At 45.3% G+C, this 12,042-nt stretch overlaps 1 protein-coding gene across 8 annotated transcripts in view; it reads left to right on the plus strand.

Annotated features, from left to right (window-relative positions):
* Positions 1–12,042, plus strand: part of LOC311119299 (nuclear transcription factor Y subunit gamma-like) — a 50,640-nt gene that overhangs the window by 8,744 nt on the left and 29,854 nt on the right. Inside the window, exon 1 of one of the 8 annotated variants that reach the window (XM_084157729.1) lies at positions 5,305–5,394. The exons of 6 other annotated variants lie outside the window; for them this stretch is intronic. The gene's annotated coding sequence lies outside the window, so the exon portion shown is untranslated. Of the gene's footprint in view, positions 1–5,304; positions 5,395–6,063; positions 6,290–12,042 lie in introns of those variants that run through there. One more of the 8 variants, XM_084157728.1, reaches the window with a different exon arrangement.

A 12,042-nucleotide genomic window follows, 5' to 3' on the forward strand; every position in this document is an offset into this window, starting at 1 on the left:
TCATCAGATGAGCTGGCCTCCACAATCCCCTGACCTCAACCCAATTGAGATGGTTTGGGATGAGTTGGACCGCAGAGTGAAGGAAAAGCAGCCAACAAGTGCTCAGCATATGTGGGAACTCCTTCAAGACTGTTGGAGAAGCATTCCAGGTGAAGCTGGTTGAGAGAATGCCAAGAGTGCGCAAGCTGTCATCAAGGCAAAGGGTGGCTATTTGAAGAATCTCAAATTATAAAATATATTTTGATTTGTTTAACACTTTTTTGGTTACTACATGATTTCATATGTGTTATTTCATAGTGTTGATGTCTTCACTATTATTCTACAATGTAGAAAATGCTAAAAATAATGAAAAACCCTTGAATGAGTAGGTGTGTTCAAACTTTTGACTGGTACTGTATATGTATGTATATGTGTGTGTGAGTCTCTCTCCAGAATAGCTCCGCTGTCTCCTGCCAATTCTTGCGCATTCATTGTTTCATTGTGTGAATTGTTTGCCCTTTGAATATTTGTTTAATAAATTCCCCATTACATATGTCACCAGTCGTAAATGTACCGTTAATTCCAGTCATTCATATCTGTTAATGCATGTATTAAGTACAGTCATTTACCGTTCTCATTCTTGGAATGGAGTTCACAACCTGCTATACTTGTGAGAAACAAGTTTATTTATTTTTCTTAACCATCATTTACAAGATTTGGCAATTTTTTAAATAGTCTTTTGTTTGGAGTGCTCCGCATGTGTCTGGTTTCTCTGTCCTGATAATGTTGAGGGAGCGAGCGCGCCTGAGCAAGCATAGAAGTACACTATATATACAGAAGTCTGTGGACACCCCTTCAAATCAGTGGATCTGGCTATTTCTGCCACACCGACGTGTATAAAATCGAGCACACAGCCATGCAATCTCCATAAACAAACATTGGCCGTAGAATGACCTTACTGAAGAGCTCAGTGACTTTCAACGTGGAACTGTCATAGGATGCCACCTTTCCAACAAGTCAGTTCATCAAATTTCTGCCCTGCTAGAGCTGCCCCGGTCAACTGTATGTGCTGTTATTGTGAAGTGGAAACGTCTGGAAGCAACGTCAGCACCAGAACTGTTCGTCGGCAGCTTCATGAAATGGGTTTCCATGGCCGAGCAGCCGCACACAAGCCTAAGATCACCATGCGCAATGCCAAGCGTTTGCTAGAGTAGTGTAAAGCTCGCTGCCATTAGACTTAGGAGCAGTGGAAATGCGTTCTCCGGAGTGATGAATCACGCCTCACCATCTGGCAGTACGACGGACGAATCTGGGTTGGGCGGATGCCAGGAGAGCACAACCTGCCCAAATGCATAGTGCCAACTGTAGTTTGGTGGAGGAGGAATAATGTTCTGGGGCTGTTTTTCATGGTTCGGGCTAGGCCCCTTAGTTCCAGTGAAGGGAAATCTTAACACTACAGCATACAATTCTGTGCTTCCAACTTTGTGGCAACAGTTTGGGGAAGGCCCTTTCCTGTTTCAGCATGACAATGCCCCTGTGCCTAAAGCAAGGTCTATACAGCAATGGTTTGTTGAGATCGGTGTGGAAGAACTTGACTGGCCTGCACAGAGCCCTGACCTCAACCCCATCAAACACCTTTGGGATAAATTGTAACGCCAACTGCGAGCCAGGCCTAATCGCCCAACATCAGTGCCCGACCTCACTAATGCTCTTGTGGCTGAATGGAAGCAAGTCCCCGCAGCAATGTTCCAACATCTAGTGGAAAGCATTCCCAGAAGAGTGGAGGCTGTTATAGCAGCAAAGGGGGGACCAACTCCATATTAATGCCCATGATTTTGGAATGAGATGTTCGACGAACAGGTGTCCACATACTTTTGGTCATGTAGTGTACCTGGCTTGTGCGGAAATGTAGGAAAGTAAAATTTTTTTTACATCCATTGCGAATGATAATATATTAAAACTATTGTTCCTCACAGTAAGCTATTTGAAAAATCTTTACAACATTCTCCCCCTCAATAATCACCAATCCTTGGTGTGAAAGAGCAATGGAAGTTATAGGCCTATTGCTGCATTGGCCTACAGGCTATGTCTATGAGTTCCATGCGCTCATTTCTTTAGCTGCCAATGGATCACGGTGTATCTATCAATGTGTCCATATGGCAGAGGCTGGTGATCTCGCATTAGTTTACTTAGGAAAAAAAAAAAATTATCATTTGAATTCAGATTTTTCTGATGAACCATGTGAGAATAATTTTGAGAAACTAAAACCTTTATTATTGAATTGAAACTGTTCCACGAAAATGTGCATAAAAAATCATAACTGGCACGCAGAATGGTAGAAATTGTAGGATAAATTGCAAGCTTCCCCAAACTTGAAACTCACGTGCCGCCTATGAAGTATTTTTATAAAATAATTGCCTCCACGTTTCCATGGTCAGATTTTGCCTATAGGCTACTTTGAAGCAAGGTAAGATATGCCTCCATAATATGAAATACAACATTCAGGTTTCAAGCAATTAAGTACTGTATGTTTTTAAAATGCATACTGCCTTCAGCTCACATTGTAAAGTGGTGGGTGACTTGCTGATAGCCTGCACTTGAATTGCGAATGGGAGGCGCGCTTCAATTACCAGTTGAGAAATAAAAATAGTAGCTCTTTTTAATTGTGCATCAAAATAGTTTTTAACACAATTGCATTTAAAATTGCTGTGCAATAAAGGGGCTTATAAGTCGCTCTGGATAAGAGCGTCTGCTAAATGACTCAAATGTAATGTAAATGTTATAAAAGCACGTTTTACTCCAGCAGCAACCGCTGTGTGCGTGTTAAAATTCTAATTCCACCAAATTATTCAAATGAACCTATAGACTGATAAGCATGACGGTCAAATGTATTTCCATCAATAAATAAAAAGCATTATTTTGCAATGGGTGATTTTTATTTATCTGCTTTTTTTTCTTTTTTTTTGCCAAAAAAAGCCAGCAATTGCCGGCTAACGAAAACCCTGGGCTACACAGCTAGGTAACTTTAGCTAGCAAGCTAGCTAACTAGCTAAACAAAATAACTTATTTCTCACATCAACGTGCTGGCTGGTAGCTGAATGCTGACATTTAGCTGAACCATTGCAACATAGGAGCACTTAGGCTTACACTAGCATATTCAAGTTGCCTTAGAACAAACCAGGCTTAATTTTATAAATATCATGGAAGTCATTAAGCCTATATGAGGTAAAAGCAAATTGCACCTGAAAACGATGATCATTCCCTGGGGAGTTGCTTCTTGCCTGGACATGGCTCAGTGCAGTCAAGAAAAACAAAAAATACCACAGTTGAGATTTAAAGCTACAGTGAAAATTATCGAATGTATCAGGCTGTTACTACAATTTCAGGGAAAAACTAAATAAAAAATAGTCTCAAAAAAAAGAAATGTATGTACATTTCAGCAGTTTCAAAAACATTGCTCTGCTATTACAATTTTTGCTGTGAGAGTGTTGGCGCAACCTGACAATTCTGTTTACATTGATTGCACTGCTTACATTGCAACTGTCGGGCGAGTGTCGTGCGTTACTTCGGGAGGTAGCAGTCGAGAGGTGACATTGCAGTAATTTGTGTAGCCGAGGGTATCTTTGGCGAAAAGTCTAAGTGTGAAGACCCTCTAGGTCAGGGATCATCAACTAGATTCAGCCGCGGGCCAATTTTTTTTCTGGAGTGGATGGTCGGGGGGCCGGAATATAAATACAAATAATTTGTAGACTGCAGATTGTCCGCAAGAAGCCCAAACAGATGTAATGTTTGACAAAAACATAATCATTTGAAACCTTGCTTACATTTGTATATACGATCACGTGTCTCTCTATTATGCGTGGGAATACTTGGGAACAGATTTTTAAAATTAAAATCACTTGGAGCTGATTTCCTTGTGTTTTTATAGCCTTTTATATCCAACAATGAATTGTTAAAAAATAATTCTCCGAACTTGGGGGGCCAAATAAAACCACCTGCGGGACGCCAGTTTAGGACCCTGCTCTTGGTCTTTAGGTGATTCTTTTTAAATGTTATTTTTAATCCCCTACCCCTTTCTGATATACGAAAAAAGTTGGGATATGAAAGGGATCCCCCCATCCTGTAACAGCACTCTCCTCTCTGTCCTTCCTTCTCCATCCTTCCTCCTCTCCCCTTCCCTTCCCATGGCTTGTTCATTAATGGAGAAGGTTGACTCTCTCCCTCTCTCCCCCTCCCCCACACCCATCCTGTAACAGCACTCTCCTCTCTGTCCTTCTCCATTCTTCCGGCTCCCCCTCCCCCTGGTTTGTTCATTAATGGGGCAGGTTTGTTCTCTCTCACTGGCTTGTTTCTCGGTACAGTGGGGGATTTGCAGCAGTAATATGCAGGATAAGCCTCAGGTCACTTGTAAAGTGGTTATCCCACTGGCTATAAGGTGAATGCACCAATTTGTAAGTCGCTCTGGTTAAGAGCGTCTACTAAATGAGGTAAATGTAAATGTCATTCCACCATCATCTGTGCAGACTGCCAGCTAAAAGCAACTCTTTCGGCAAATTGTTTTGCCCCTCCCCTCTCAGCTAAATCTCTCACTTCAGTACACTTCATTGCCAGGACATTTTCTTAATCTGTTGCTAGCCAGATGTTTAGCAATACAGTGCTCCAAACACCATTCTTGCATCCCAAATGGCACACTTCCTATAGTGCATTACTAATGTAGAGGTTATTGTGTAGAACAGCATGGCTGACTGTCTGTTTAACCCCTGGCGAGATAACAAAATGGCATTTATATACCCCCAGCCACTACTCGTTCTACAATCTTTAAAAAATGTATTAGTAGTCTAGATCTAGGTATTCAGTATTTCATGAATCTATTGCTGAATCTGGATCTCACTATCAGTTAGCATGACTGTGTAGCCTATTTAATTCGCATGAAGTTAATTGTGTACTAAGTAGTTATTCTAGTACATTTTTGTGAATGAACGGATGCATACCCTTCAATTACGTTTTTGTGTTATCACTTAAACAGACTAATATGTAGTAGACAGCCTGGATGTTGTAGTTCTGTGACAGCGGAAGGACAAGCGCGTGTGTGTGTGCGCCTGTGGACGTGCACATATGCCTGTGCACACGTATGGGACGCTGTGTCTGCTCAATATGCCGTTGCTCTTTAAATCATGTGGCTGCAACATGCGGCATCCATTCTGACACTCTCGTTGGTCAATCAGGGGCGGCAGGGCTGATTACATCACTGGCCCGTCAGCCAATCTGGGCCGTGGGGAGGCGGGACTCAGGGAGACGTTTAGTTTGACATTGTAAATAAGCAGGGAACAGTTGTCAGAGAGCAGCCAGTGGTTCCTTTCTTCTCCGTCCAGCCATGAGAAACGCAAGATCAGCCGGAGGACACAGAATGCAGAGGCAAGCTACCGCCACAACTTCCTCACTCACTCGCTAACGCGCTTTTAAAAATAACTTTATTTCTCTTTTTGCTCGTTCTTCTTTCTCTCTCGTCCTCTTTTTGTCCCCTGACCCCTATCCTTCAGCTCAAGGTAACTTAAAACAGGAAGTTGGCTGTCGGTGAAATGGGGGTTGGGTGGAGGAAGGGGGAGGAGCGGGGATAGTGTTAGAGCCTACGAGCGGGTGGCTTGGCCAATAGAACACAAGGGCTTTCACCTCTCATTGGGGGATCGGCTGAGAGCGGGGTAGGAGCCCGGCCAGGGGCGGGGTCTGAGTATCACGTAGCAGACTAGATTGATTACTTTTGAATATTAACGGGAAAGGAGGCAGGAGGAGATTTTTAACTGTTCTGCCGTCGCTCCTTCAGCGCTCTTGTTTTCTTTTCTTTTTGCCCTCCTGTGTGCTGAGTCAGGGGTCAACTGAATGACAAACGCAAGGGTCGCTGTCCTGGAGAGTGAGAGGAAACGAGTGAGGAAAAAGAGGGAGACTCTCAGCTGTGGGGCATTGGAGGGAACTTGGTTAGAGGAGAAACAGGAGAGAGGGGTGTGTGTTTAGGAAAGGAGGGCGGGGGGGGGGGGGGGGGGACTGAGTTGAGGAGAGAGGGGGAGGGATAGAAAGGGGTGGTGGTGAACGCTCTTCTCTCTCTCTCTCTCTGTCGGGCAGGCTGTAAGCTTTTTAAAGGCGGCGAACAGGCAGACCGCGTTCTGTCTCCCTGGGACCGGGGCCTGAAGAAGTTAAGGGCTACAGAGATTTAGTGTCAGCCAGCCCCCCCTCTCTCTTCTACAGTGCAGAGTAGAGTACAGCCTTTCTCTCTCCTGCTCTCCCACAGCGTACTACACAGCATGAAGGGCACGGGGTAAGTGTGACCACACACACACACGCTAGTAACCACAGACCTGGGAACACAGCAGGACTCCTCCACTACCCATGTGTACTTTGTCTCCTCTCTCTCTCTCTCTCTCTCTCTCTCTCTCTCTCTCTCTCTCTCTCTCTCTCTCTCTCTCTCTCTCTCTCTCTCTCTCTCTCTCTCTCTCTCTCTCTCTCTCTCTCTCTCTCTCTCTCTCTCTCTCTCTCTGCAGAGATGGGATGCTCTCTCTGTCTTCCTCCTCCTCTTCTGTCGTCCTCTACTTTTCTCATTGAGAGAAATCCGAGTGTGGTTTTTTTCTGCATCGGACAACAGTCTGCCTGGTCACCCTCATGTCCTTCAACTGTCACTCCAGTACAGGATCGGTGTTGTTGTTGACATCTTTAGTTAGCATTTAGTAGAATTGAAAGTGGTGCAAATGTATATTTTTTTTTACAGTTGATTTGAGTCATGTTAATGTTTTCCTATGAATACTACAATGTAGGTTACTAATATTGAAGACAAGTTCTATTGAATAAGGCTGGTTGTTCTGTGGAACGGCCGTAGCTGGTGTTTATTTGAGACCCTGCTGCGGCTGTGTTTTGACTTTGGACTTTCAAGCAGGACGTTAGCAGCTATTAGTCTCTCTCTCTGGGCTGTGTTGGTTATTGACTCTCTGTAGGCAGACAGACTTCAAAGTCATCTAGGATGGTTGCGGTGCTGTGACTGCGGTTGCTGTCCAGGGCCCGTCCCAAGGCCCGGTCCTCAGAGCGTTGTTTACACTCACCTGATAGTGATGCAGAGGAGAGGGCAAGATGGTCGCTGGGCTGACTGCTGGATGTTTAGGGGACAATCTGAGACCTCGTAGTTGTGGGGTCCTGGAAGGGGGGTGGGGGGGGAGGACCAGAGGTTTTTGATGTGTGATTGTGAGATCTCTTTAGATGGGGATCTTTATACCATCTCTAGCTCTGTTCTGACTCCGCTCCTCCTCCCTAATTGAACGTTTATTTTGGTGCCTTTCTCTCTGACAAAATGAAGTCCCGTTGGGGAGAGGGAGGCCAAAAAAGAGCTGAAGCCCTGGCTGCCAAATCCCAGCGCCCGTCGCTGTTTGCATGAGATTTGAATATCATTTGCGGGTGGCCCGTACTGCATCATACGCAAAATGGGTGGGAAAGTCAATGAAAACAAAAACACACACACACTCGACCATACACACATACAAGCACCCTCTCCAGCTAAAGTGACCACACACAGCTCTTGTGTGCCTGCAGGCAGCCCTGTTTTGAGTGTGTATGTAATGCTGTGTGTTGTCAACACATGAGCCAAGCTGCCAGGTAAAGTTTGCTGGTGGCGTTATGTTATTGAGGCTGATATGCAGGAAGCGGCGTTGGGCCTGCCTACCTTGATGATGCCAGAGCTGCTTGGGCCTAGTGTTGGATGAAGGTCACAAGAATGTGAGACTGACTCCCGCACTCTTTCTGTCAGTGGAGGAAGGGATGAAAGGACAGTGAGGGATGAGGGACCCGAGGAATAAGGGACTTTGCGGACAGAGATATCTTTCTTTGCGCTCAAAGGAAGACCCCCTCAGAAAGAAGTGACGAAAATGGGGTCGCGCATGCAAGTGCTGCAGTTGAAAGTTGAAAAACCTGTCCTCTCTTTCCCCGTCTCATTCTCTCTATTGTTCGTTCTCACCCCCCTCCCTCTTTCCCCCTCCCGCTCTCTCGCTCCCTCTCTGGTTTCTCTCTCTCCTCTGTTGAATGACCTTGGAAGATCAGAGCCGAGCGAGTTCTTCCTGGAGTTGGTTTGAAGCAGAACCAAGGGCAAAGTTTGCAGGGCCAGAGCACAGCACAGGGCCAGGGGGACGGGGGACTTTGGCACGGGTCAGGGCTTGCTGTCAGATATTATTACAGGCCGCAGCTCTCTTCAAGCACAGAATCCACCGCGAACTGATCACAACGTGCACATACAGGTCTGGCTACGTGTTCTTGGTTAGTCTGTAATTCACTGACTGGCTGAGAACGAGAACCTGGCTCCTTGTTTTTTTGTTCTTGAGTAGATAATTTACCCGGCACTCTGCAACACTGCCAATTTCTGTTCTCTTATTTGTGTGTGTGTGGGGGGGGGGGGTTTGGATTTGACCTCTGCCCCGAATGAATATAGATGGATTTGGTTTGATATGCCGCTGCCGCTTTGCCCTTAATAGGGCCCCTAGGATTCAACAATGATTGATTCTTCTGGGGGAGTTTTTCTTTTCAGTTTGTCTTCCCTCAGTTATGTTTTCCAATGCTTTATTTAGAAATGTTCATGTTCACACTTGTCCTTCACAGTTTTACCCCCACTGATGTCATTTGAATAGAACTGGATACAGCAGTTTGGTTGAGCTTCCAATGTCAATCCATAACGTGAGAAGAAAAATAATGAAATGGTGTTTTATTTGCGATCAATTCCACCCCCCAAAATATAATTTAATTCCCAAAAGGCTGATTCTGTGATTGGTACAGTGGTTTTCTGCTAAACAAAATCCTAGAGGGCTTGTTTTTAGGGACTTTTTAGTTGACCGAAGGCATTCATGCTTCTAGAATGTGACCTCCGCTATTGACGTTGCATGCAGCTTGTGCAATGTGTACCCTCTTACTGTTTGCACTGTAGGCTTATCATACATCATTTACTGATAGCCTAGCTAGCTTATATAGCCTAGCCATAGCCTTTGGTTGAATAACTTCAGTTTTGTGTTCTTGCACCTGACATTTTGCAGTAGGTCACCTTAATGATCATTATAAGGATATAGCATTATTCCGACAATACAAAAAGTTTATTCAATTCAGAGGCTAATCAGATCAGGTTAGGCCAAACACTCCCATCCTGTCCTGTTGCGGTCATTTTAGGTAATTCTCTCTTTCTTTCTCTCTCACTTTCTCTCTTTCTCCCTTCCTCTCTTTCTCTCTATTTTGCCTTCTTTCTCTGATTGGGGGATCTGATTAGTGACCTCTATTACTCTGATGGGGGGGATCTGATTAGTGACCTCTATTACTCTGATGGGGGGATCTGATTAGTGACCTCTATTACTCTGATGGGGGGATCTGATTAGTGACCTTTATTACTCTGATGGGGGGATCTGATTAGTGACCTTTATTACTCTGATGGGGGGGATCTGATTAGTGACCTCTATTACTCTGATGGGGGGGATCTGATTAGTGACCTCTATTACTCTGATGGGGGGATCTGATTAGTGACCTCTATTACTCTGATGGGGGGGATCTGATTAGTGACCTCTATTACTCTGATGGGGGATCTGATTAGTGACCTCTATTACTCTGATGGTGGGGATCTGATTAGTGACCTCTATTACTCTGATGGGGGGGGATCTGATTAGTGACCTCTATTACTCTGATGGGGGGATCTGATTAGTGACCTCTATTACTCTGATGGGGGGGATCTGATTAGTGACCTTTATTACTCTGATGGGGGGATCTGATTAGTGACCTCTATTACTCTGATGGGGGGGATCTGATTAGTGACCTCTATTACTCTGATGGGGGGATCTGATTAGTGACCTCTATTACTCTGATGGGGGGATCTGATTAGTGACCTTTATTACTCTGATGGGGGGATCTGATTAGTGACCTCTATTACTCTGATGGGGGGGATCTGATTAGTGACCTCTATTACTCTGATGGGGGGATCTGATTAGTGACCTCTATTACTCTGATGGTGGGATCTGATTAGTGACCTCTATTACTCTGGATTTGCCCTCATCACTTTGCTATTTTCACAACAATTAAGGAGGGGAGAATGGAGAGTGGGGTGGATGGAGGAGGGGTGGATGGAGGTGGGGTGGATGGAGAGTGGGTGGATGGAGGGTGGGTGGATGGAGGTGGGGTGGATGGAGGAGGGGTGGATGGAGAGTGGGTGGATGGAGGAGGGGTGGATGGAGGTGGGGTGGATGGAGAGTGGGTGGATGGAGGTGGGGTGGATGGAGAGTGGGGTGGATGGAGGTGGGGTGGATGGAGAGTGGGGTGGATGGAGGTGGGGTGGATGGAGAGTGGGTGGATGGAGGTGGGGTGGATGGAGAGTGGGGTGGATGGAGAGTGGGGTGGATGGAGGTGGGGTGGATGGAGAGTGGGGTGGATGGAGGTGGCAAGTGGGATTGACACGAGATGTCTCTTTTGAGCACCTGTCAACATATTACAAATCTGTGAATACTTAATAATTTGGTTACCAAAGGATGATTTTTCCTGTACAAGTTCCAGTCTGGTAAACAGTGAACTACACATTTTGTTTTTGGGATGGATTTTTTTGTTGTTGGCCAAAAGCGAAGTGGTAGGCTACATTCCTCTGTTTAGAAAGGTCATTCGAGTGAGAGGTTGACTAAATAATCCAGGAGTAACATTAAGTCAAATCATGTTAGTGTTAAAACAACACAATGCCCGTAGCCAAATAAACCCTCACATGAAGCATGTAGTTGACCATTGAATTTATTCTTGTTTTTCTTCAACATTTCAGAGTTAGTCAGTGCAGGCTGTCGTGGGGGAGTTTCACAAGTCTGGATTAATGAGTTAGCCAGAACTACTTCTGTCAACATTTTGAAACCAGTCAGGAGGAGTCATGGTACCATGACTGCAACATTTTTATCCTTTAACCTGCTCCATGCTAGCCTAATTTGAAACAATACTGACTACTGCATAGCATGCAAGACCATTATTGATATCCTACTGGTATTATTGGAATACATTAGAAAGGGCCTTTTTGAATGTTGTTCTCACTCAGGCCAATGTTTGGCTATAGGCTAGGCTACACTAATTGTCCATTAGTCAATAAATCTATTCCCTTTGTGAAGTTCCCCTGTGTTTGCATTACGTTGTGAGTCTCTGCACTGAAGCTTTAGGTTTGAAATAGGACAAACTAGGGTTGTGATGGTCATGGAGTTGTGGATGACAGTAATTGGCTCCATTCAAATCCACCAGCCAGGCCATTAAGGAAGCTATTAACTCAGTGTTCATCATTAGTGTTTTACTCATTCATTTTCTTTCCGTCAGCCATGCATTTACCTGAGTAGTGACCACCTCCCTATGCAGAGTGCATTTCTGTTAGCTAAAAGCTACCTGCAGTGCATCACTCCAATCGGAACACTCACTCCTTTCTTGCACCTCGGATTCCCCCCTTGCAGAATCTAAAAGGACAGGACCAGTACAGGCAATATGATAATGTCGTCTCTAGTCAAGATCTGAGAGGACTAGATGAAGTGTTTCCACCATTTTCCCTGCACCTATCCAGTTCTTTCTGATGTTCTAGGGCGAGTGTAGTCCCAGAAGGGCCCAGGTAAGGAAGTGTCATTGTCAGTTTGGACCTGAGCCCTGAAGCTGATGATGCTGCTGCTGTGAGTGTGTCCGTGGCCGACCTGCCAGGGCAGAGCAGCAGAGAGGCTGGGGTTGGCAGGACAACAATGCTGCTGATTCAGCAGATCCTGCTGCCTACTGCTGCTGAACACCGTTGACTTTCTCAGAGGAGAGAGACAGAGAGGGATGCAGGAGGAGGAGTGGCGGCGGATCGTCTGTGTTGCCGACCAAGCACAGGCACACGGCGCAGGTCAGGAGAAACTGTACACCGCCATCTCTCTCTCTCTCTTTCTCCTCTCTTCTCTCTGACCACTGAAGGGCAATGGAACCGCAGAGGAGAGGAAAGCAGCACAGTGCAGCATAGAACCGCCAGCATAGTGGAACACAGCACAGTAAAGAAAAGGGCAGTGGAACTGCAGAAGAACACAT

This window comes from Coregonus lavaretus (assembly GCF_964263955.1).
Source record: "Coregonus lavaretus genome assembly, chromosome: 3".
In the NCBI taxonomy this organism is placed as follows: domain Eukaryota; kingdom Metazoa; phylum Chordata; class Actinopteri; order Salmoniformes; family Salmonidae; genus Coregonus; species Coregonus lavaretus.